The following is a 25,788-nucleotide window of genomic DNA, read 5'->3' on the forward strand; positions in this document are numbered from 1 at the left end:
ATATCTTTAAATGGATTTCTCATATAAAAGTCCAATCTTTTATGTAGGTCCTGATCTACAAAGTTATCTGAGACCCAGGCTTGTTATCTTCCTGTTGTACTGCCCTTGGGGTGTTACCCTGTTTCACATGGTCCAAGATGGTTCACCCCCTCATGTCCATATTCCAGCCATCAGGATGGGAGTGTTGGAAGGGCATGACCCTGTCCTATAAGGGAAATTGTACATATCACTTCTGGTCACATGACACTGGCTAGCTCTTAACTACATGGCCACACCTAGCTGCAAGGAAAAGGTAGTGTTTATTCTGTCAACATGTATCCAGTTAAAATTCAGTGGTTCCTTCTTGAAGAACGCTGAGAAAGAACATCGGGATACAAACAGCAATGTCTACTACATCATCTGTCAGGCTAGATTTTTATCACCTGACAGTTAAAATCACTGCCAGAAGTCCCAAGACCTTCAGTGTACCAACTTAGAGAACCCACTGGTATGCTTCTCTCTGTATATTAGTAATTTAAATAGTAATAATTTTTTTAAAAACCCATGGAAAGTGGCAATATTTTATGTATTCTCTGGCAGAAAATTCCCTGTGAGTTCTAGGACTCTGATCACTTGTAAGAGATAAAGTTGGGAAATGTTGAGGAAGACCAATAGGTAAGCAAATAACCTCAATAAAGGTTATAGTTCCTATTGTGGCAGATTCTACAGAGACAGCAGAGTTGCAAAGGTGGGAATGTTCAGAGTACAGCATGTATTTTGATGTAACCTGATCGATCCTAGGATGGAAGGGGAAGCTTGGCATAAGAACAAGCTGGAAAAGTCGGTAGGCATCAGCTCTTGAAGGTCTTATATGCCGTCAAGGAGTTTAGACTTTTTTTTTTTGCATACAATGTGAATTCATTGAGAATTTAAAAATAGGGATTTGACAAAATTGGATTTGTTTTATTGAGACCCTTCTGGATGTACTGACAGTGCAAGATTGTGGCAGCAAGAAGAACATTTAAAGGGATGTGTTGTTGTAGTCCAGACAGTTACATAATGTGGTTCTCAATGGGGAGTAGTTATGGAATTGATGAGGAAGGAACAGATAAGTCAGTTACACTTATCTGGACCTATAATTGTATGTTTGGAGACGAGGGAGCTGTAAGGAGTATGAGAAAGGAAGGCCTGTAAGTGATTTCACCTTTCTTGCTTGGATGTTGTGTTAGAGTATAGGCCAAACTTCCGTATCTAAGAGGCCCTGGAATGTAAGGTAGAAACCTTTTTGTATACATTCAGTCCAGAAGTGAACAGCCAAGTATTGCGGACTAGTTCTGCCCCATGGGGTTGTTTACGGGCCCAGGTTCTTTTATCGTTTATCCTCCCAACCCGCAGTGAGCTGTCTGTCCTCATGAGGAAAGCACATTCACCAGAATTGTATCTGTGTTTTCAGCCTGTGAAAAAGGGGAAAGAGGAAATGGAAGGCAAAAAATCTTTTCATTTTAAAGAACTTTTACATCACTTTTGCTATTTTTTTAATTGGGGAGAACTTAATCATATCACCATGCCCAGTTGCAAGATGAACTGGGAAATATTGTCACTAAATGGATGTGCTTAGCTAAAACTCACGGAGCTCTATTAATAAATAGGTGTGAATAAATTAATATATTTTAATATAAACACGTTCAGTTTTCTGTATTCAAATGCAGGTGGTTCACAATGTCATGCAGGCATTATTGTTATCATGGTCATTTCAGATATCCCTACAATTATCCTTCCACAATAAATTCAAAGCCAAAAGTTAAATTTCATGTCATGCTGAATAATGATTTTTTAATAAACAAATGGGCCCCTGCATACATTTAACACAGAGAGACAAACACGCCTCATATTTTTGCTATTAAGTCTAGTATTCCTAGGAGCGGCAGAAATTAAGCCTCCAAGGGGCCCAGGGTTCTCTTCCTTAATCCCTAAACTCTTTCCAATCCTCTTACCTTCTCCTCTGGGAACTTACTGGCTTAGCCTTCTCACTTATCCCATATCCCAAAAGCTCTATTACTAAAAGGGAGGAGAATGGATGAGGACACAATCAGCAATCTCCGTCACAGTTGACTAAACGGATGCTGTTGTTTAATGGATTTGGGAACACAGGAGTCTTGATTTGGAGACATCAGTAGATGTATTTGGTGTCCCATATCACAGGCCTTTGGCCCACCTCTGATTTAAGCTGCAGCTATGGCAGAAAGGAAAGGTTGATATAGATGGAGATGAGTTTCTGAGTATGGCTTTGGACTTCAGGTAGTTTATACCTCTAATGTTTTCTTTCTTTGAATTAGAATGCAAGATTTTCTGCTGAAAGGGGAGCCCCATGGGCAAGGGTACTTGAAGACAGGGTGAACCTACTAACTGGTAAGCTTCCTGAGATCAGGGGATAAGGTCTATTTCATCTTTATAGCCCTCATAACACTAATCAAAGAGCCTTGAACAGAGCTGAAAAAACATTTAAGATTGGAAGTGTTACTGTAAAACAAAACTGCTCATATTCTAGATCTTAACAATATAAGATATATATAGTATAAATTTACATTTTTACATAATCCTTTAGTGGCTTGAATTTCTGTATATTGTTCTTCATCATAAGTTGATTCTTAATTTTTTTTTTTTGAGACGGAGTCTGGCTCTGCCACCCGGGCTGGAGTGCAGTGGCCGGATCTCGGCTCACTGCAAGCTCCGCCTCCCGGGTTCATGCCATTCTCCTGCCTCAGCCTCCCGAGTAGCTGGGACTACAGGCGCCCGCCACCTCGCCCGGCTAGTTTTTTGTATTTTTTAGTAGAGACGGGGTTTCACTGTGTTAGCCAGGATGGTCTCGATCTCCTGACCTCGTGATCCGCCCATCTCGGCCTCCCAAAGTGCTGGGATTACAGGCTTGAGCCACTGCGCCCGGCCGATTCTTAATTTTTTTGTCAGTTAGAATCATAGGATATTAGAGCCCAGTTTTCTTTCTTTCTTTTTTTTTTTTTTTAATTGAGACAGGGTCTCACTCTGTTGCCCAGGCTGGTGTCTAGTGGTGCGATCACAGCTCACTGAAGCCTCAACCTCCCTGGCAGAGCCCAGTTTTCTTATATAAACCCAAGGAACTTTAAATAATTTACCAAAGCTTATACTGCTAGTTATTCATAAAACTGGAATTAGAACTGTGTTTTCTATCTCTTAAACCAAGGCACTTTCTAGTATACACTCTTGCCTGCTGAGTAGCACTACCTCAAATACAGGACTCGGAAAGTAAAATCACTATTGTTCTTTTTTGTGTGTGTATTTTTTGTAGAGACAGGATTTTACCATGTTGCTCGGGCTGGTCTTGAATTCCTAAGCTCAAGGGATCAGCCTGCCTTGGACTCCCAAAGCGCTGGGATTACAGGCGTGAGCCACCACACCTGGCCTATTGTTCTGCTTGAGATTTCTTTGGCCCTGCAGTCTAGCCCTGATGCACCTTAGGGCACGTGGTCTGGAATTTCTGACTCCTTACTCAGAACTCTGAATCGAGAGAGGGCCCAACTAAAAGTCATCTTAGAACCATGGAGAAAGAGTGTTAAAAATTGGCTTTCATTGAAACTAAAATCCAACCAAACCCTTCAGTGATGATAAGTTTCAAAGTATTAAAACACGGTATTATTTTTAGTATTACATTATGCTTATATTTTAGTATTCTATTTAGTATTTATATATTTTTGTATTTTATTTTGACCATGTCAGTTCAGATCCAGTAATCTCAATGAGAGCATTTAGCTAATTTAATAAATATTAAATTATTTTTATATTTAAATTCACAGTTATAAATAGATGTGTGAAGAAATAAATAAATCTTATAAATTCACAGTTATAAGATATAAATATATCAAGGTAATAATAAGACGTACTTTCCCAAAAACTACCTATGTTCTGTGTATTCACTGAACTCTTAAGAATTGAATGAATGCTTAAGGAGCAATAAAATCATTTCTAAATCTAAACAATTTGCACAGTATTACAGTAAAAATTTTAAGATATCATGTCATATTTATTTCAAAATGCAATCTAAATTTTTCAAAAGCCTTTGTGCGTTTACTATCATGAGATATTTAATTATAGCTGGATTCAACCTTAAAGTTACCATGCTGATAGTAACGCTTGAGATCTCTGAAATACCAAGGACTCTTAATACCTGTGTAGCCAGTTCACAATTTTCTAAGAACTCAAGTCCTTTCTTTTTCCCATGTCAGCTCTGTTTGTGAATGTTAAAGAAGGGAGAACTGTTGGGAGGCCAAGGCGGGTGGACTGCCTGACCCAGCATGGGCAACACGATGAAACCCCATCTCTACTAAAATACAAAAAATTAGCCGGGCATGGCAGCGTGCACCTATAGTCCTTGATACTCGAGAGACTGAGACAGGAGAATTGCTTGAACCTGGGAGGAGGAGGTTGCAGTGAGCCGAGATCACGCCACTGCACTCCAGCCCGGGCGACAGAGTGAGACTCCATCTCCAAAAAAAAAAAGAAGGGAGAAATGACAGAAAACTCGAATCAGCCAACCGGACAACTTGTCAGGAAACCCAGAAGATTTGGAGAAAGGGAAGGCATACCCTAGTGTTTAAAATGAGATCTGTGGAGGTGAGGCTTTAATGAATTTCACATCTTTTTGGTGAACATACTAATAATATATCTAAAACAAGAATTCCTCTAAATATGTCAAGTCCTCAAATCTTACCATAGATAAAACATTTTATCAACATAGAAGGGTTCCATTTTGCCTTGAAAGTAAATATGACAAAATTAAGTTGAAGTCTTTGGAATAGCATGCTGGGGACGCATTTTATGAGCAGTACCTTGAAATTTCTTCAGATTAGGTATCAGACACCAGAATATGCCATTTTTAGGCTGAGCATGATGGCTTATGCCTGTAATCCCAGCACTTTGGGAGGCCTAGGCAGGATTCCTTGAGGCCAGGCATTCACGATAAGCCTCAGCAACACAGTGAGACCCTGCCTCTACAAAATAAAAATTAAAAAAAAAAAAAAAATAGGTGTGGTTGTGCATGCCTGTTGTCCTAGCTACTTGGGAGGTTGAGGAGAGAGGAGCACTTGAGCCTATGAGTTTGAGGCTGCAATGAGCTATGATCACACCATTGTACTCCCGTCTGAGTGACAGAGTGAGACCCTGTCTCTAAAATATATATATATATTTATGAATTTTTTTTAGTTACATGAGGGATAAGAAATATACCATATTCAGTTTTAACTCAGTTCTAGCATGTTCCAAGCATCTTGGTGGAGCTCTGTCTTGTTTAGCTTATTACAGAATCATTCATGCCTATACCCGTTGAAACACCTATGATTCTGCAATTCTGTTTTAAATGAATCACATATATGAATGTTTTAGGAAGGGGTACCTCACAAAAGTTAGGTTACAGAGCATTTTCTATGCCTGAATCATTTTTGCAGTGGTATATGGAGTAACCTACTTATCTGCCCTTCTACTGAAGCCCACCTCATTAGCCATAATAATCTATTCAGAACTTAGTTGCTTGCCCAGTTCCTGTGCTGTCTTTATCTTAATCAGGGTATCCTAGTATTAATATACTTAAGATATATTTACAGTATCATTTTGTGTGTTTATAAAAACCTCAAAACAGCTGCCAGAGAATATTTTGAATTGCTTCTCTCAACTATGTAATATAATTTTCCTTATATAATTTCCATTATGAGCGATGATACTCCTTTTTCTGTTTTATTTTAAAAAATTGGGCTTATTGTAAAATCACATGCAGTTGTAAGGAATAATACAGAGAGATCCTGTATATCCTTCACTTGTTTTTCCCAATGGTAACATCTTGCACAACTACAGTAAAATATCACAACCAAGAAAATGACATTGATACAAATCATTAAAATTCACATTCTACCACTTTTACATGCATGTGTTTGGTGTGTGTATATTTAAATCTATGAAGTTTATTAAAATATTAAATATCCCTTGTGCCATGCCTTTTTTTTTTTTTTTTTTTTGAGGTGGAGTTTTGCTCTTGTTGCCCAGGCTGGAGTCCAATGATGCAATCTCGGCTCACCGCAACCTCCATCTCCCGGGTTCAAGTGAGTCTCCTGCCTCAGCCTCCCGAGTAGCTGGGATTACAGGCATGTTCCACCACACCCGGCTAATTTTGTATTTTCAGTAGAGACAGAGTTTCTCCATGTTGGTCAGGCTGGTCTCAAACTTCCGACCTCAGGTGATCTACCTGCTTTGGCCTCCCAAAGTGCTGGGATTACAGGCGTGAGCCACTGTGCCCAGACAGGCCTTGCTTTTATAGTCACAGGCTTTTCCCTCCTCGTCTCCCTAGTCAACCCCTAATCTGTAATTCATCTCTGTAATTTTGTCATTTTAAATTTGTTATATAGGGTGGGCATGGTGACTCATGCCTGTAATCCCAGTGCTTTGGAAGGTTAAGGCGGGAGGATCACGTGTGGTCAGGAGTTTCAAACCAGCCTGGGCAACATAGCAAGACCCCATCTCTACAAAAAAATTTTAAAATTAGCCAGGTGTGGTGGCTGTAGTTCTAGGAGGTTGAGACAGAAGGATCACTTGAGCCCAGGAGTTTGAGGTTACAGTGAGCTATGATTGTGCTGCCGCACTCCAGCCTGGGTGACAGAGCAAGACCCTGTCTCAAAGAAAAAAAATTATATAAATGGAATCATACTGTATTTAACCTTTCAAGATCATATTTTCACTCAGCATAATTCTCTTGAGATTTATCCAAGTTATCGTGTATATCAGTAGACATTCCGAATGGTACAGTAATGTCACACCGAAAATCTGCTCCTCCATAAAAGCAATAAGGACATTAGCAAAAGCTGTTGACATAAACTTATTAGAATTGTGGAAATTAACTAAAGGCTTTCCACATTCCAAGGAATGCTTACCTAAGAAAAACAGCTGAATCTCAGTAAGAACAGAAAGCCTATGGTGTTTTAACTTGCTCTAATCCTATACACCTCTCCCCAGCTCCATGGCAGCCTTGAAACTCAACAGCTTCACATTTATAGTCGTCGTGGAAACCAGAGCTTAGCAGCCACTGGAGAGAAAACAACAGATTTGAAGCCCAAAAAGGCCCACTCTCAGAGAATTATCACTAGTTCACCTAACAGCTCACTGAAAATCTCCATAATCAGGACTTCTTTTAATTTGACCTATTTCAGAGTACACTCTGCAAACAGCTTGATATACAGGGCATTTATTTTTTAAAAACAATCAGTAGTACAACAAAAGAAATTAGACTTTACCAAAATTAAACTTTTGTGCTTCAAATTATAACATCAACATACATAATGTGAGTGAAAACAAAAAGAAGTAAAAAAACAACTCACACACTGGGAGAAAATATTTGCAAATCATATATCTGATAAGGGACATGTGTCTAGAATATGTAAAGAACTGATACAATTCAACAATAAAAAGACAAATAAGGCCGGGTGAGGTGGCTCACACCTGTAATGCCAGCACTTTGGGAGGCCAAGGTGGGTGGATCACAAGGTCAAGAGATCGAGACCATCCTGGCTAACATGGTGAAACCCCGTCTCTACTAAAAATACAAAAATTAGCTGGATGTGGTGGCGTGCACCTGTAGTCCCAGCTACTTGGGAGGCTGAGGCAGGAGAATCGCTTGAACCTGGGAGGCGGAGGTTGCAGTGAGCCAACATCACGCCACTGCACTCCAGCCTGGCGACAGAGCAAGATTCCATCTCAAAACAAAACAAACAAACAAAAAGAAAAATAACCCAACTGAAAAAGTGAGAAAAGATTTGAACAGACATTGCTTCAAACAAGATAGACAAATGACCAACAAGCACATGAAAAGACACTCAACACATTAGGGAAATACAAATGAAACCACAATGAAATACCACTTTACACCTACTCGGATGGCTATAATAAAAAACAAAAGCAGATCCTTTTGTAGTTTATAAGCGTGATGATTGGGGTTTCATGTGCGTGTGTGAAATGTGCCTTGTTATGACCTCATTGGAACATTACCCCTTTGACTTGAAAATTCAAAAAAAGACAAAAGCAAGGATGGCAAGGATGTGGAAAAACTGAAGTCCTCATACCTGCTGGTAGGAGTGTAAAATGGTGCAATGGCTTTGGAAAACAGTTTTCTGTTCCTCAGAAAGTTAACAGAGACACCATATGACCCAGCAATTCCACTCCTAGGTACATAACCAGGAGAACTGGAAACATACGTATGGAAAAAATTGGTACTAATGTTCATAGCAGCATTATTCATAACCAACAAAAAGGAGAGAAAACCCGAATGCTCATCAACTGACAAACAGATGAACAAAAGGTCAATATTAATGCAATGGAATCTTATTTATCCATTTAAAAAACAGAGTTCTGATGCATGCTATAACAGAGACGACTCTTGAGCATATTAAGTGAAAGAAACCAGAAACAGAAGGAAACATATTGTATGATTCCATTTATATGAGAGACCCAGAGTCAGCAAATCCATAGAGACAGAGAATAGATTAAGGGTTGCTTAGGTCTGGGACACAAACATATGGACAATAAGGTGGAAATGGGGAATAACTACTAATAGATATGGAGTTTCTTTTGGGGGTAATGACAGTGTTTTGGAATGACTGGTGATTTTTGCACAATTAAGTAGTGGTTGTATTGTCAGTGTTCTAAAAACAACTGAACTGTAAACTTTAAAAAGATGGAACTTTATGGAATGTGAATTATATCTCAATAAAGCTGTTATTCTTCAAAAAAAGTTCATTTCCTTTTTATTGCCAGAGTATTCCATGGTATGTCTATAACACAGTTTGTTTAATCATTCATCCACCGAAGGACATTTGGTTTTATTTGCTTGTTTCCAGTTTTGGGCTATGATGAAAAAAGCTGAAATAAAACAATACTTTTTTTTTTTTTTTTTTTTTTTTTAAAACAGGGCTGGAGTGCAGTGACGCAATCTCGGCTCACTACAACCTCTGCCTCCTGGGTTCAAGCGATTCCCCTGCCTCAGCCCCCCGAGTAGCTGGGATTACAGGCATGTGCCACCACGCTTGACTAATTTTTGTATTTTCAGTAGAGACGGGGTTTTACCATGTTGGCCAGGCTGGTCTCGAACTCCTGACCTCAGGTGATTCACTTGCCTCAGCCTCCCAAAGTGTTGGGATTATAGGCATGAGCCACCATGCCCAGCCCAAAACAATACTGTTTTAAAACACACAAACAACTCTTATTTTAATGTTGAATCCTCCTAATTCAAGAATTCTGGGAATTTACGTGTTAAACTCTTGTAATGAAAAATGATCATGCTTCAATTAGCAGTTTCTTCCCTTAAATTATTTTTACTAATAAAGACTGAAAGACTCCATTCTTTTTTTCCTTCACTTTACTAGAGCTCATATAGCCTTAAAGGCAAGATTTATGATATGACCAGGTACTTCTCCATGTCCCATACTGGAGCAACCCTTCTCTGCTTGTCCAGTATCAGAGGCCAATGTTTCTCTACGGAAGGGCCGTTCTCACATGCTGAAATTATTCCATTTATCTTTTTTTTTTTTTTTAACTCTTTATTATTGGTCTTCTCCATTAGATTGTTCACTCCATCACGGGAGGGACCATGTCTCTTTTACCAGTTACTAGCATAGTGCCAGACATGGAGTCAGTGCTTATGAAAGAAGAAATGAATGCATTTGGTTCTTGTTTGAATTCATATGACAAACACTTGCAGCTATAGCTCTCAGCATTTAGTGAGTTCTCCAGCTTTCAAGAAGAGCTGTTATTACACCATTCTTTTTCTGGTTGTTATAGCAACCCACTGCCTCCAAAACTACAAGTTAATTCTGATGCACTCATTTTCCCAGACAACGAAACAGTATTTTCAATTATGAAATAATGTTATTATAAATCACATTTCTCACACTAGAGAGGGACACTGAGAGGTTTTCTCCTTGTCTTTTATGAAGATGGCAGAGAATTTGCAAAGCAACAAATCTATTTGAACCAATAAATGCTAGGAAACAAAACCAAAGCAGTAGGACACACATATTCACTCCCAACTCTTTTTTATTTCTCTCTAATTCTCTAACCTTTCCACAAGCATCTGTAAATTCGACTGGGTTTGTCTGTCCAAGTTATTAGGGAAGTTTTGAAAGGTGATTGTTGCAAAACGAAGAACTCTGAAGAGTTCTGTTACAGTCTAAGTATTTCCTCTATTTTTCCTCATTGCCGGTTGCTTAAATTTCATGTCACATTAGCAAATGATAATAGTACAAAAATTGAGATTTCTACAGAAAAGGTCCAGTATAAGGTACTTTCCCAACTTTCCCACCTCCCATCCCCTCACATTGTAGGTACAGAAACTGAGAAGAGTTTTATCCGACTGGATTAGTCATTCTAAGAGTTACTTGTATATTACACTGCATTTTCTCCTCCATAGGTTTTGGTCACAAGCACTACTAAAAGTCATGTTCCTGGCCAGGCGTGGTGGCTCACACCTGTAATCCCAACACTTTGGAAGGCCGAGGCAGGTGGATCATGAGGTCAGGAGTTCAAGACCAGCCTGGCCAAGATGGTGAAACTCTATCTCTACTAAAAATACAAAAATCAGCCAGGCATGGTGGCAGATTCCTGTAATCCCAGCTGCTCAGTAGGCTGAGGCAGAGAAGTGCTTGAACCCGGAAGGTGGAGGTTGCAGTGAGCTGAGATCGTGCCACTCCATTCCAGCCTGGGCAAAGGGTGAGACTCCATCTCAAAAAAAAAAAAAAAAAGTCATGTTCCATGGCCTGTCTTGGAATATGCCAGCTCAAAGATATATCCTATAATAAATATTTCACTACACCTTCCCCTATGCAGTTCTGAATGCTCTTCTCATAAACAGGTTGTGATACCCACCAGTTAACAGTCCCGTAACCTTATGGTTATGTGCAATTGGCTTTGACATTATAAAAGCATTATCTACTTCAATACATTCAGCCATCTTCACAAATATACAATGGGGATACTGTCAAGAGAATAGTAAGGAAGGGCATTATAGAGTGCAGTGTCAATATTGCAGATTTTCAGATGGTGGTATGCATCCATAATTCCAGCTACTTGAGAGGCTGAGGTGGGAGGATCACGTGAGCCCAGAAGTTCAAGTCTAGTCTGGGTAACATAGTGAGAACCTGTCCCTAAAAATAAGATCGAAGATTTTGGTGTCATAACTCCTGCTGTATTTTGATTTATGTACTTGTAAGAACTTCATTTTAATCTTCTAAAAGTCCCCATGCTTATTTATGTACGTATTTTTGCTTATTGCGAACCTGTCTTTGGACTTTTCTATTATTTTAAATAAACACTGAATGCTATATAACACTAAGTCATATATCAAACCTTTGAGACAGTTAAACCTAGATATCTGCCTGTTGTTAAAAATTGAAAATGAAAAAAAATATTGATGATGAACCAATGAAATAGAAGATTTGTCAGGGGAGAATCAGGTGTCCAGCCACATAGGTCTGGTAACAATTTCTTGGTAGAGTCACCATGTTCCAGGTTTATTTCTCTGCTTTAGAAGTTTGGATATTCAGGTATTGCTACACCTTGATGGGATGAGATTTGGGTACTGAATCAGGTTAACCAAATCAATAAGAATCAAATATACAACGAATATGATACTATTAATTTATAATTATAAAATATAACTTTCTTTTTTTTTTTTTTTTTTTTTTTTTTTGAGACGGAGTCTCACGCTGTTGCCCAGGCTGGAGTGCAGTGGCGCGATCTCGGCTCACTGCAAGCTCCGCCTCCTGGGTTCACGCCATTCTCCTGCCTCAGCCTCCTGAGTAGCTGGGACTACAGGCGCCCGCCACCGCGCCCGGCTAATTTTTTGTATTTTTAGTAGAGACGGGGTTTCACTGTGGTCTCGATCTCCTGACCTTGTGATCCGCCCACCTCGGCCTCCCAAAGTGCTGGGATTACAGGCTTGAGCCACCGCGCCCGGCCTAAAATATAACTTTCATATCAATTAGCTAGATACTGGTGATCCCTGATTAGCACATATTCTTGTGGCCTAATTTTCATGAGAGATGAATCACTATCAGAAGCTTGCTTGGTGGACATGGACATAGAATTCACAGAGCAATCTGGATGATCTTAATGACCACTATCAAGGTGGTATGAGAGGCAGGTTCATTTGTCTTCACTGTAGGGGGAGACCCAAATGGACAGTTTTTCTGGACAGAGCCAGATCTAAATGTCCATAATTGCACGGCCAAGTCTTTCCTAGGCTTCTGTTCTGGAGGTCCTCCTACCCTCCTCTGGTTGATACAAATTTTCTTGTACCTTTTTTTTTCTTTGCATTATTTCTGTGGTTACATCATTTCTTCAATCAGATTAATATAAAGTAGAACCCATTTTGCCTTTTCCCAGCTAGGCACAGTGGCTCATGCCTGCAATCCCAGCATTTTAGGAGTCCAAGGCAGGAGGATCACATGAGGCTAGGAGTGCAAGACCACCCTGGGCAATACAGCAAGACCCCATGTCTATAACAAAACTTAAAATTAGTTGGGCATGGTGGTGCACGTCTATAGTCCTAACTAGTCTGGAGGCTGAGGTGGGAGGATCTCTTCATCCCAGGAAGTAGAGGTTACACTAAGCTATGATTCCACCACTGCACTCCAGTTTGGGCAATAGACCAAGACCCTGTCTCTAGAAGGAAAAAAAAAAATTGCATATCTGCTCTGATTTGTATTTATTTTCTTTGTAAATGAATTTTTAAAGGTTGTCATACATATTCCAATGTTTAATTTTGTGTGTATTTGGTGGGGATCTGCATGTGCCTCTGGCCTCCATGTACTACTGTGTCTAAATTTATTTTTTTTGAGACAGAGTTTCACTCTTGTTGCCCAGGCTGGTGTGCAATGGCATGATCTCGGCTCACCGCAATGTCCGCCTCCTGGGTTCAAGTGATTCTCCTGCCTCAGCCTCCCGAGTAGCTGGGATTACAGACATGCACCACCACGCCCAGCTGATCTTTGTATTTTTAGTAGAGACTGGGTTTTACCAGGTTGGCCAGGCGGGTCTCGAACTCCCAACCTCAAGTGATCCACCCACTTCGGCCTCCCAAAGTGCTGGGATTATAGGTGTGAGCCACCACACCCGGCCATACTGTGTCTTTAAACTGTCAGCATACCATTAACTATGTATCACTGGTGTGGACGTCTAAGTATTGTTCATTTTCATGAAATGACAATGTGCAGAGAGCACAGGATAAGATATTTATGATGTGTTTATGATGAATTTCACAGATTTGAGGATGATCACTTATGTTATTTTTGTTATAAATGTAATGAAATATTGAACATAATCTCTACTATAATATCATATATTACTTTCCAGATTTCATTTTGCTCAGTATTTCTCAAAGGCTCTTAAGTTTCAGATGAGGATGTTTTATTTAAAAAAAGAACTCAAGGAAAACAGATATGTGAGGCATTGCACCAAGTCGAATAATTCAGTAATGGATTCTGTCCTGTACTTCTCATGGTTGGAACATGTAAGTATTGAAGGATTAACTAATATGCTCAGCTGTATATTAAATGTAAATCCTAAAACACAGTTGGTAGGAAAGTGTAAACCAAAATTATTATTTGTGTAGAAATGCAGTAATTGTGCAAATCTCAGCAAAATATATTTTTGGAGATCTTAGTTTCATTAAAATAATGTAAGATAGCACATAATACAATGTTAAGCATAAACTAGATGATCAAAAACTACTAGTGTCTCCTAATATTACAGAGACAATGTCCACCATATAATAAAAGGCATCAGTCATACCAAGAACCAAGAAAGTCACAACTTGAATGAGAAAAAGACAATCAACTGATACCAATACAGATGAATCAGGTATTGGAATTATTTGACAAGCACTTCAAAACAGCCTTCATAAATATTCTTTAATAGTCTATTAAAAAAAATCTGGAAATGATGGGGAAAAATAAGCAAAAAATCTCAGCAAATAAATCGAAGTAATAAAAAAGAACTAAGTAGAACCTCTAACGCTGAAAAATAGAGCTGGGTGTGGTGGCATGCACCTGTAGTCCTAGCTGCTTGGGAGACTGATGCAGAAAGATCATTTTAAGCCACGAGTTTGAAGCTATAGTGCACTATAATCACACCTGTGAATAGCCAGTGCACTCCAGCCTGGGCAACATAGTGAGACCTCATCTCTAAAACAAAAACAAAACCAAAAGATAAAAATAACAGAAAGAAAACAGCAATAGTAGAATGGACAAAACAGAGGACAGCATCAGTCTTTCAGGACAATCAGTGGAATTCACTCAAATTGAACAACAGAGGGAAAAACAGACTGAGGAAAAAATGAACAGAGGCTCAGAGACTTGTAGGATAATAACAAAATAGCCAACATTTGCGTCACCAAAGTTCCATGAGAGTGGTGGTGGAAGAGAGTGTAGCTGAAAGAGTACTTGAAAAAATAATTGCTGAAACTTCCCAAATTTGTTGAAAAACACAAAACTACAGATTCAAGAATCTGAGCAAATCCCAACAGGCTGAACCAAAAGGAATCCATTCCAAGACACATCAAAATTAACTTTTTAAAAACTAAGCGCAAATTTAATCAGTTAAACTTCTTAAAGAAAAAAATCTTAAAAGCCAGAGAAAAATGACACATTTTCTGTAGGGTAATATCTATTTGAATGACAATTTCTCATCTGAAACCATGGAGACCAGAAGGAAGTGGCACAGCCTTTTTTTTTTTTTTTTTTTTTTTTTAAATAAAGTGGGTCTTACTCTGTCACCCAGGCTGGAGTGAAGTGGCTCAATCACACCTCACTGCAGCCTCCAACTTCTGGGCTCAAGTGATCATCCCATCTCAGCTTCCTGAGTAGCTGGGGCTACAGGTGAGCACCACCATGCCGGACTAAGTTTCCCTCTCCTCCTCCCTGAGACAGGATCTTGCTATGTTGCACAGGCTGGTCTCAAACTCCTGGCCTCAAATGATTTTCCCACCTTGGACTGTGGAGTCACTGGGATTACAGGCCTAAGCCACCTTGCCCAGCTGGTACAGCATCTTTTAATTGCTAAAAGAAAATAACTTTCCACTGAAAAATTCACATTTAGCAAAATTATTCTCTAGGAATGAAGGGGAAGAAAAGACATTCTCAGATGAGTGAAAAAAGAATTTGTTGCTTACAGACTTATCCTTAAAGATTGGCTACAGAAAGTTCTTTAAATAGAAAATAAATGATAAAATATCTCAGAGGATTAGGAAGGAAAAAGGAACAACAGAAAGAGCACAAATACAAACATACACAAAAGCATGTTTTATAAATCATACAATGGTATGTTTCATAAACCATGAATTTTATAAATCATATTTGATGACTGAAACAAAAATTGTAGGCCAGGCACGGTGGCTCATGCCTATAATCCCAGTACTTTGGGAGGCTGAGGCAGGTGGATCACCTGAGGCCAGGAGTTCAAGACCAACCTGACCAACCTGGTGAAACCCCTTCTCTACGAGAAAAATACAAAATTAGCCTGGTGTGATGGCACATGCCTGTAATCCCAGCTACTTGGGGAGACTGAAGCAGGAGAATTGCTTGAACCTGGGAGGCAGAGGTTGCAGTGAGCTGAGATTGCACCACTGCACTCCAGCCTATGCAACAAGAGCAAAACTCTGTCAAAAGCAAAAAAAAAAAAAAAAAAAAAAAAAAAAAAAAATTGTATAGGAATTAGTCTGAGTGGAGAGAGCAAGCAAGCGAGCTGAGTGGTTGCATGGTCAAGTCTCAGAAACCAGTAGCACTTGCAGCATGGCTGACCAACTGACTGAAAGGCAAATTGCAGAATTCAAAGAAGCTTTTTCACTATTTGACAAAGATGGTGATGGAACTATAACAACAAGGAATTAGGAACTGGTCTCTTGGGCAGAATCCCACAGAAGCAGAGTTACAGGACATGATTAATGAAGTAGATGCTGATGGTAATGGCACAGTTGACTTCCCTGAATTTCTGACAATGATAGTAAGAAAAATGAAAGACACAGGCAGTGAGAAAGAAATCAGAGATGCATTCTGTGTGTTTGATAAGGATGGCAATGGCTATATTAGTGCAGCAGAACTTCACCACGTGATGATAAACTTTGGAGAGAATTTAACAGGTTGATGAAATGATCAGGTAACCAGATATTGATGGTGATGGTCAAGTGAACTATGAAGAGTTTGTACAAATGATGACAGCAAAGTGAAGACTTTGTACACATTCTGTACAAAGTATCTGTACACATTTCTTATACAAAATTGTTGATTTTGTACACATTTCTTGTACAAAATTGTTGATTTGCCTTTTCTTTGTTTGTAACTTATCTGTAAAAGGTTTCTCCCTACTGTCTAAAAAATATGCATGTGGCGGAGCTCAGTGGCTCATGCCTGTAATCCCAGCACTTTGGGAAGCTGAGGAGGGCAGATCACGAGGTCAGGAGTTCGAGACCAGCCTGGACAATAAGGTGAAAGCCCATCTCTACTAAAAATACAAAAACTAGCCAGGCATGGTGGTGGGCACCCGTAGTCCCAGCTACTCGGGAGGCTGAGACAGGAGAATCACTTGAACCCAGGAGGCAGAGGTTGCAGTGAGCCGAGATTGCACCACTGCACTCCAGCCTGGGAAACAGAGCAAGACTCCATTTCAAAAAAAAAAAAAATGTTTTTTAATAAATAAATAAATAAAAGCAAACAAACAAACACCTACTAGAGATAACAGAGAGAGAGGTAATATATGTTAATGAAAAGTTCAGTTGACAAGGAAAACATAATGATCTCAAATGTGTATAAACCAAAAAACAGAGCCTTAAAATACATGAAACAAAACTGATAGACTTAAAAGGAAAAACAGACAACTCCACAATTATTACTGGAAAATGCAACATGATCTCTCAGCAAGTGACAAAGCTACTAGATAGAAACTAGCGAGGATATAGAAGATCTGACTAATATAATCAACCAGTCATGGAGTGACATATCACTCCACCCAACAAGCAGAGTACACTTTTTTTTTCCAATTGTTCATGGAAGATTCATCAAGATAGACCATATCCTGTGCCATAAAACAACCTCAACAAATGTAAAATAAATGAAAGTATACGTAGCATGTTTTCTGACAATATTGGAATCAAACAGGTAATCAATAATGAAGACAACAGGAAACTCTCTAAACACACAGAAATTGAACAACGTAAGTTTTAAGTCATTACTGGGACAAAGAGGAAAATTTCAAGTTAAAAATGAAACTTAAGGAATATGAAAATACAACGTACCAAAATATGTTGGATACAGCTAAAGGATTTTTGAAAGCAAAACTGTAGCACTAAATGTTTACATTAAACATGATAAAAGGACTCAAGTCAATCTAAGCTCCTACCATAAGGCAGAGGAAAATAAACCCAAAGCAATCAAAAAGAAGGAGGTCAGGCATGGTGGCTCACATGTATTATCCCAGCACTGAGAAAAGCCAAGGCAGGGAGGATCACTTGAGCCAAGATTTCAAGACCAGCTTGGGCAGCATAGTGAGACCTCATCTCTACAAAACATTTTAAAAATTAGGCATGGTGGTGTGTCTTGTAGTCCCAGCTACTCTGAGGCAGGAGAACTGCTTGAGCCCAGGAGTCCAAGACTGCAGTGAGCTATGATCACACCACTGCACTCTAGCCTGGGTGACAGAGAGTCTCTCTTTCTTAAAAAAAAAGTAAGGAAATAATATAGATATCAGAACAATAATTAATAAAATTAGAAATAAGAAATAGCAGAGGAGAAAAATTTAATGAAATGACTGTTTCTTTTTTAAATCAAAAAAATTTATAAACTTCTTTCAAGAGTCACAAAAATTAAGAGAAAACAGATGTCACCAATATGAGGAATAAAACAGTGGATGTCACTTCACATCCTGTAGCCACTAAGATAATAAGAAAATATTACACAAAGTTTTACACTCTAAAACAGTTTTTAACTGAAAACTTAGAAGTAATGAAGCCTTTTGAGGAACCACAAACTACCAAACATAACCAAGATGAAATAGATAATTTAGGTAGCCCTATATTAACCATTAAAGAAACTGAATTTATTTTTTTAAATCTCCTAAAAAAGAAATCCCAGGCCCAGATGGTTTGACTGGAGAATTCTACCAAACATTTAAAGAGATAACAACGCATTTTCACCATCTTTTCCAGAAAAAGCACACTCTCCAACTCATTTTGTGAGGCTAGTATCACCCGAATATCAAAACCAGAACAAAAAAAGAAAAACAACAACACAAAAACAAAAAACTACATGCCAATAGCTTTCACGAACATAGATTCAAAGGTCCTCCACAAAATATTAGCAAACTGAATAAAATAATAAAAACATTATGCACTGTGACTATCTTAATTCAGGCTGCTGTACAAGAATATCAAATGCTGGGTGGCATAAAGAACAAACATTTATTTCTCATAGTTCTGGAGGTTGTGAAATTCAAGATCAAAGTGTTAGAAGTTTCAGTGTCTGGGGAGGGCACTCTTCTGGGTTTACAGACCACCCTCTTCTCACTGTATCCTCTCATGGCTGAAAGAGATATAAATTCTCTCATGTTTTGTCTTATAAGGGCAATATCCCCATTCATGAGGGCTCCACCCTCATGACCTCCCAAAGGTCCTACCTCCTAACACTGGGGAGTTAGAGTTTCAGCATATAAATTTTGAGGGGACACAAACATGCAGTTCATAGCCTTAACCAATAGGGATTTATTCCATGCATACAAGGCTAGTTCAACATTTGAGAAATTAATGTAATCCACCAGATCAACAAGCTAAAAAGTCATATGATCATATCAATGGAAACAGATAAAGCATGTGACAAATTCCAACACCCATTCATGGTTTTAAAAAAAGGGCAGGGTGCTGGCCGGGTGCTGGGGCTCACGCCTGTAATCCCAGCACTTTGGGAGGTCGAGGCGAGTGGATCACTCGAGGTCAGGAGTTTGAGACCAGCCTGGCCAACATGGTGAAACCTCATCTCTACTGAAAATACAAAAATTAGCCTAGTATGGTGGTGCATGCCTGTAGTCCCAGCTACTTGGGAGGTTGAGGCAGGAGAATCACTTGAACCCGGAAGGCAGAGGTTGCAGTGAGCTGAGATCACATCACTGCACTCCAGTCTGGGAAACAGAGTGAGACTTTGTCAAAAAAAAAAGAAAAGAAAAGAAAAGAAAAAAGGGTGCGGTGGGGGTTGGGCATTGTGGCTCATGCCTGCAATCCCAGTAATTTTGGAGGCTGAGACAGGAGGATCACTTGAGGCCAGGAGATCATGACCAGCCTGGGCAATGTAGTGAGACTCTGTCTCAATATTTTAAAAAGTTCTTTAGGCTGGGCATGGTAGCTCATGCCTGTGATTCCAGCCCTTTGGGAGGCTTAGGCAGGTGGATCACCTGAGGTCAGGAGTTTGAGGCCAATCTGACCAACATGGCAAAACCCCGTCTCTGCTAAAAATACAAAAATTAGCTGGGCGTGGTGGTGGATACCTACAATCCCAGCTACTCAGGAGGCTGAGACATGAGAATAGCACGAACCCGGGAGGCAAAGATTGCAGTGAGCCGAGATGGCGCCATTGCACTCCAGCCTGAGTGACAGAGCGAGACTGTCTCCAGAAAAAAAAAATTTAAATCTCTCAAGAGTTACATTATTAAAAATAGTAGAGTAGAAAGATCCAAGAATCAGTCACTCCACTGAAGCAACTGTTAAGTTGGTGGAAAAAAAAACAACAGAATAAACGTTTTTAGAACTCTGGAATCTCATCAAAATCTTACCACATTGAGGGGAGTGCTTAATAAAGAATGAGACTGGGCTGGGCGCCGTGGCTCACGCCTGTAATCCTAGCACTTTGGGAGGCCGAGGCAGGCAGATCACCTGAGGTCAGGAGTTTGAGACCAGCTTGACCAACATGGAGAAACCCTGTCTCTACTAAAAATACAAAATTAGCGGGGCGTGGAGGTGCATGCCTGTATTCCCAGTTACTCGCGAGGCTGAGGCAGGAGAATCGCTTGAACCCGGGAGGCGGAGGTTGCAGTGAGCCAAGATCACGCCATTGCACTCCAGCCTGGACGACAACAGCGAAAACTCTGTCTCAAAAAATAAAAATAAAAATAAATAAAGAATGAGACTGCTAAATTTTAGTAAGAAAATGTTGTTTGTATTCTTGTTTACCCACCTACTATTTCCATTCTCAGCTTGGCAGTGGGTATGGGAGTGGCAATCTGAAATCCTGGTGCACCTTGCTGATGCTAGGAGGCCAACATGGACCTTGTTCTTCAAAAATGGTGGTATGCAATCTGACCTGCCTGGCAGCTCCTTGAGCAATCAGTATAAAGGCTGACCTTTGTTTTACCCCCATTGGGCTGTAGCACCTTTCCAGGAGGCATGTGAAAAAGGCATTTCACTATAAATGTCTCCTATATTCTCCTGGGGCAAAAGAGAGCAAATGGGGAAAAATCTGGGAATATTCAAAGATTGGTAAACAGTAGGCTATGAAGAAAGATTCTTAAGGTAATAAGAGCTTTGAAACACTACTGCATGTACCAGTGAAAGTGGAATTTAACACACATGCCTAGGACCAGTTGCCTGCTCAGAAAACATCAGAGACAACTTTAGGCTTGCACTCTTGGCTGATCTTTAGGCTCCGTGCAAGCAGGAGGTAAAGGCTAAGGCAGAGTTGAGGGACAACTTCGCATAGTGTTGAAGGAGTACTCTCACACTTAGAGGCAACCTGCAAGAGACTTTTTTTTCTTTTCTTTGGTTCCAGGCATTTAAGGAAATCTCTGCCAGGCCACTTGGTTAACAGCTGAGATGATGAAATACAGCCTTCAGTGAGCACGCATTATAAAGAATACAGTCTTTGCTAAAATAGTTTGTGTGAGATATGGCGAAGTTTTTTTTTTAAATAGCCTGATTAATCCTTTACTCTTTAATTCCCAGTACCCCTCCCTCTCTCTTCTTCTTTCCTTTTTATGCTATTTTTGCCCAGGCATGCCACAGCATCAGTAGCATTATTAGCACCAGCTTATATTCCTTTCCTCTTTTGGGAAAAGACTGACTCTCAAATTAGCCAGGTGTGGTGGTGGGCGCCTGTAATCCTAGTTACTCGGGAGGCTGAGGCAAGATAACTGCTTGAACCTAGGAGTCGGAGGTTGCAGTCAGCAGAGATCATGCCACTACACTCCAGTTTGGGCGACAGAGCAGAACTCCATCTCAAAAAAAAAAAAAGAAAGAAAAACTGACTCTCTAGCTTGCCAGAGACAACCCCTTCCCCGTCTCCCCCCTCTCCCTTACGTGCCCACCTTATCTAAGAAAGAGTTTAGGCTGGGCACGGTGGCTCACACCTGTAATCCCAGCACTTTGGGAGGCCAACGCAGGCGGATCACGAGGTCAGGAGATCGAGACCATCCTGGCTACCACAGTGAAACCCCGTCTCTACTAAAAAAAAAAAAATGCAAAAAGTTAGCCAGGTGTGGTGGTGGGTGCCTGTAGTCCCAGCTACTGGGGAGGCTGAGGCAGGAGAATGGCATGAACCCAGGAGGCGCAGCTTGCAGTGAGCTGAGATCATGCCACTGCACTCCAGTGTGGGCAACAGAGTGAGACTCCACCTCAAAAAAAAAAAAAAAAATTAAATGTTTAGCCAATTGGGTTTAGCTTAAATTGTGTGGTCTGACCCCCACTGATGGGAAAAGGGCACAGGGGCAGGATTTGCATTTGGAATAAAAACTTTCACCCTTCATTGTTCTGTGTGCTGCCGTGGTGACTGGCCATACAGGAGGCACCCATCTCAGTAGAAGTAAATTTGCTTTGCTGAGAAATCCTTCGAGTGCTCATTTTCCTTACAACTCCGAGCTCTATTTCTAACAAATTCTGATGGCCTGTCAGGGATTACCATTCTCCTTCGGGAGGGGGTCTTTGGTCACCCCACCCAGGGGGAGACGTGTCCCACTGTCCTATTGCGATGGCTGCAGGGGCAGGAGATGAGGACCAAACTAGTCCTAGAAACCCAGTTACCAGGGACTAAATAATTCCTCATTGCCTTGTTAAGATTCAAAATCTCCCCTCAAAAGGATGTTGGTTTATCCCCTTATGAGATGCTATACAGGCTGCCTTATTTACATTCTACTACCGATGTCCCTACATTTGAAACTACAGATCAGTTCCTCAAAAACTATATACTTGGTCTATCTTCACTTTTTCTTATCTTAAAACCAAAGGTCTCCTAGCACAGGCACTGCCCCTAAAGTTCCCAGTACACCAACATCAACTTGGAGATACATCCTCATCAAAGAGTGGAAAAAATTACTCAAGGCAACTTACGAAGGACCTTATCTAGTGCTCCTAACTACTGAAATGGCAGTCTGAACAGCAGAAAGAGGGTGGACCCACCACACTCGAGTCAAAGGAGCACCACCACCACCTTTGGAATCATGGGCCATTGTTCCAGGGTCAAGCCCTACCAAATTAAAGCTAAAAAGTACTTACTTCTTCTATACGTATTATATTGTCTCTCCCTTTTTCCTTACTCCATTGATAGCTACTTCATTATTAATATCACTAAGTCTGGCCGGGCGCAGTGGCTCATGCCTGTAATCTCAGCACTTTAGGAGGCCGAGAAGGGTGGATCACCTGAGGTCAGGAGTTCTAGACCAGCCTGGCCAACATGGTGAAACCCCATCTCTACTGAAAATACAAAAATTAGCCGGGTGTGGTGGCAGGCACCTGTAATCCCAGCTACTTGGGAGGCTGAGGCAAGATAATTGCTTGAACCCGGGAGATGCAGGCTGCAGTGAGCCAAGATCGCACCAGTGCACTCCAGCCTGGGCAACAAGAGCAGGACTTCGTCTCAAAAAACAAACAAACAACAAACAAACAAAAACAAAAAAAACGAAGTCTGACTCACCCCAAACCATTGTTTTTAATGCTCATCTTGTTATACCTTGTGGGGATTTAAAGGACCAAAGGCAACTAGCTTCTTCAGACAAGTATCTCTGCCCTGGCCCTTTAGTTTCCACTGTTACTCCTAGTTCTCACCGTTGTGATCATCTACAACCAAAATGCCATTCCTTTACTCCCACAGCCTGGCAACCTTGTAGTAATTGTAGTAATTGGACTGTAGTATTTGGTCCACCCAATACCAACGTTGGATCTCTACGACGGGGTTGTGCATCGATCTAAAGCCCCTCCTCCACTTTACCAAAGGAACTACTCTCCCTGAGTGCCAAACCCACCAATGCAACCCTAAACTTATTTCTATTACTATCCCTACCTCTACCGACCCTCGGCCTGCCCTCAGTCGCCTCTATAGAATAGGGGCCAATGTCAATGGGAAAGATCCTATAGGTATTTTTGAAATACATATTACTCCTACTCCTCCTTCCCCATGCCCAATAATTTCAGCTTTAAACCAAACATCTGTTATTCGTATACCTAATGACAGGACTAAGGTGTCAGCTGTAAAAGTAAATGACTTAAAACAAACCTTAGCAATTGAGACAAGATACCAAGATGCAAATGCCTGGCTAAAATGGATTAAATATTCTGTCCGCACCTTGAACAAAAGTGACTATTATGCCTGTGTGCACGGTAGGCCAGAGGTCCAGACTGTCCCCTTGCCACTTGGATGGTCTCTCTGTCAACTGGGCATGAGCTGTATAGTGGCTCTTTTCCAGAATCCCACAGCCTTGGATGATAAATCGTGCCAAGCTCTCTCTCTCTGCTGTTCCCTGAAGTTCAACACCCTGTGGGTCAGCCCCCGAGGGCCATTCAGCCTCTGCCTCTCAATGCCAGGTTTACCTCATGTCTCTCACAATAGGGGGAAAACTTGACATTTCTCAGAAACTTAAAGGGATGCAAACAGCTTAGCCCTTCCAAGAGCTTACCCATCAGTCTGCCCTTAGCCATCCCGAGCAGATACATGGTGGTGTGGAGGCGGACTTCCACTGGACACTCTACCAAGTAACTGGGGCGGAACTTATGCTCTAGTCCAATTGGCCGTCCCTTTCACCGGGGCATTCCACCAACCCAGGATAGTAAAAGCAAAACACCACAAGCCAGGAGAGGCTCCTTATGAGTTCTTTGATCCTCAGGTCTATACAGATGCCATCAGTGTTCCACGAGGAGTGCCAAATAAATTTAAAGCCTGAAACCAAACAGCTGCAGGGTTTGAATCTGCAGTGTTGTAATGGGTAACTATCAATAAAAATGTAAATTAAATAAACTACATTTACTATATCCAACAACGTTTTGTTAACTATACCAAAGATGCCATTAAAGGAACAGCTGAACAATTAGGGCCCACCAGTCAAATGGCCTGGGAGAACAGACTAGCGTTAGACATGATGCTAGCAGAAAAAGGTAGACTTTGTGTCATGACTGGAACCCAATGTTGCATCTTTATTCCTAATAACATGGCCCCCAATGAAACGATTACAAAGGCTTTACAAGGCCTTACCTTTCTATCAAATAAATTAGCTAAAAACTCAGGGATAAACGATCCCTTTCCAGGCCTTATAGAAAAGTGGTTCGGTGGATAGAAAAGGTTAATAACTTCAATACTCACCCCTCTTGCAATTGTCACAGGTATACTAATCCTTGTTGGATGCTGCCTTATACCCTGTGCTCGAGGGGTAGTACAAAAACTTACTGAGATAACTCTCACCAAAGCTTTTCTCAACTCTCCCCCACCCTATTCAAGTGGACTTTTTCTTCTAAAAAAATCAAGCCAAATAGCACAGTCAGAATATGCTAAAAAGGTTTAAAAAGAAAAAGTTATTAAAAAAAAAGAAGAGGGGCCAGGCGCAGTGGCTCAAACCTGTAATCCCAGCACTGTGGGAGGCCGAGACGGGCGGATCACGAGGTCAGGAGATCGAGACCATCCTGGCTAACACAGTGAAACCCTGCCTCTACTAAAAATACAAAAAACTAGCTGGGCGAGGTGGCGGGCGCCTGTAGTCGCAGCTGCTGGGGAGGCTGAGGCAGGAGAATGGCATAAACCTGGGAGGCGGAGCTTGCAGTGAGCTGAGATCCGGCCACTGCACTCCAGCCTGGGTGACAGAGCGAGACTCCGTCTCAAAAAAAAAAAAAAAAACAGAAGAGGAAAGTTGTGAAATATGGCAGTTTCTCTTGAAACGGCCCGATTAATCCTTTACTCTTTAATTCCCAGTACCCCTCCCCGTCTCTTCTTCTTTCCTTCTTTCTGCTGTTACTACATGCCAAGGCAGGCCACCGCACCAGTGGCGTTATCAATACCAGCTCACATTCCTTTCCTTACTTGGGAAAAGACTGACTCTCTAGCTCACCGCAGACGACCCCTTCCCTCTCTCCCCTCTCTCTCTTACGTGCCCACTTATATAAGAAAAAGTTTAAATGTTTAGCCAAGCAGGTCTAGCTTAAACTGTGCAGTCCAACCCCAGCCAATGGGGAAAGGGCATAGGGGGCAGGATTTGCATCAGGAATACAAACTTACTCTCCTTTGTTCTGTGTACTCTCGTGGGGACTGGCCATACAGAGGCACCCCTTTGTGCAGAAGTAAATTTGCTTTGCTGAGAAATCCTTTGCGTGCTCATTTTCCTTACAACTCCGTGCTCTATTTCTAACAGTTTGGAAAAATCACTAAACAAGAAGATGACTGCAGGTTTCAACAATTAACAACAAATCATGGGGAAGGTGAAAATTCTGATTTCCAGAGTTACTTACATTATACTATT

General features: G+C 40.8%; 1 protein-coding gene and 2 pseudogenes across 4 annotated transcripts in view; 2 read left to right on the forward strand and 1 right to left on the reverse strand.

Annotated features, from left to right (window-relative positions):
- LOC105491738 (N-alpha-acetyltransferase 16, NatA auxiliary subunit) overlaps nt 1-25,788 on the reverse strand; it is a 249,151-nt gene that overhangs the window by 186,588 nt on the left and 36,775 nt on the right. The window lies entirely within an intron of this gene.
- LOC112428465 (small nucleolar RNA U13) lies at nt 7,955-8,050 on the forward strand (annotated as a pseudogene).
- On the forward strand, nt 15,825-16,267 carry LOC105491735 (calmodulin-1-like; annotated as a pseudogene).

The sequence above is a fragment of the Macaca nemestrina genome, chromosome 16 (assembly GCF_043159975.1).
Source record: "Macaca nemestrina isolate mMacNem1 chromosome 16, mMacNem.hap1, whole genome shotgun sequence".
Classification (NCBI taxonomy): Eukaryota; Metazoa; Chordata; class Mammalia; order Primates; family Cercopithecidae; genus Macaca; species Macaca nemestrina.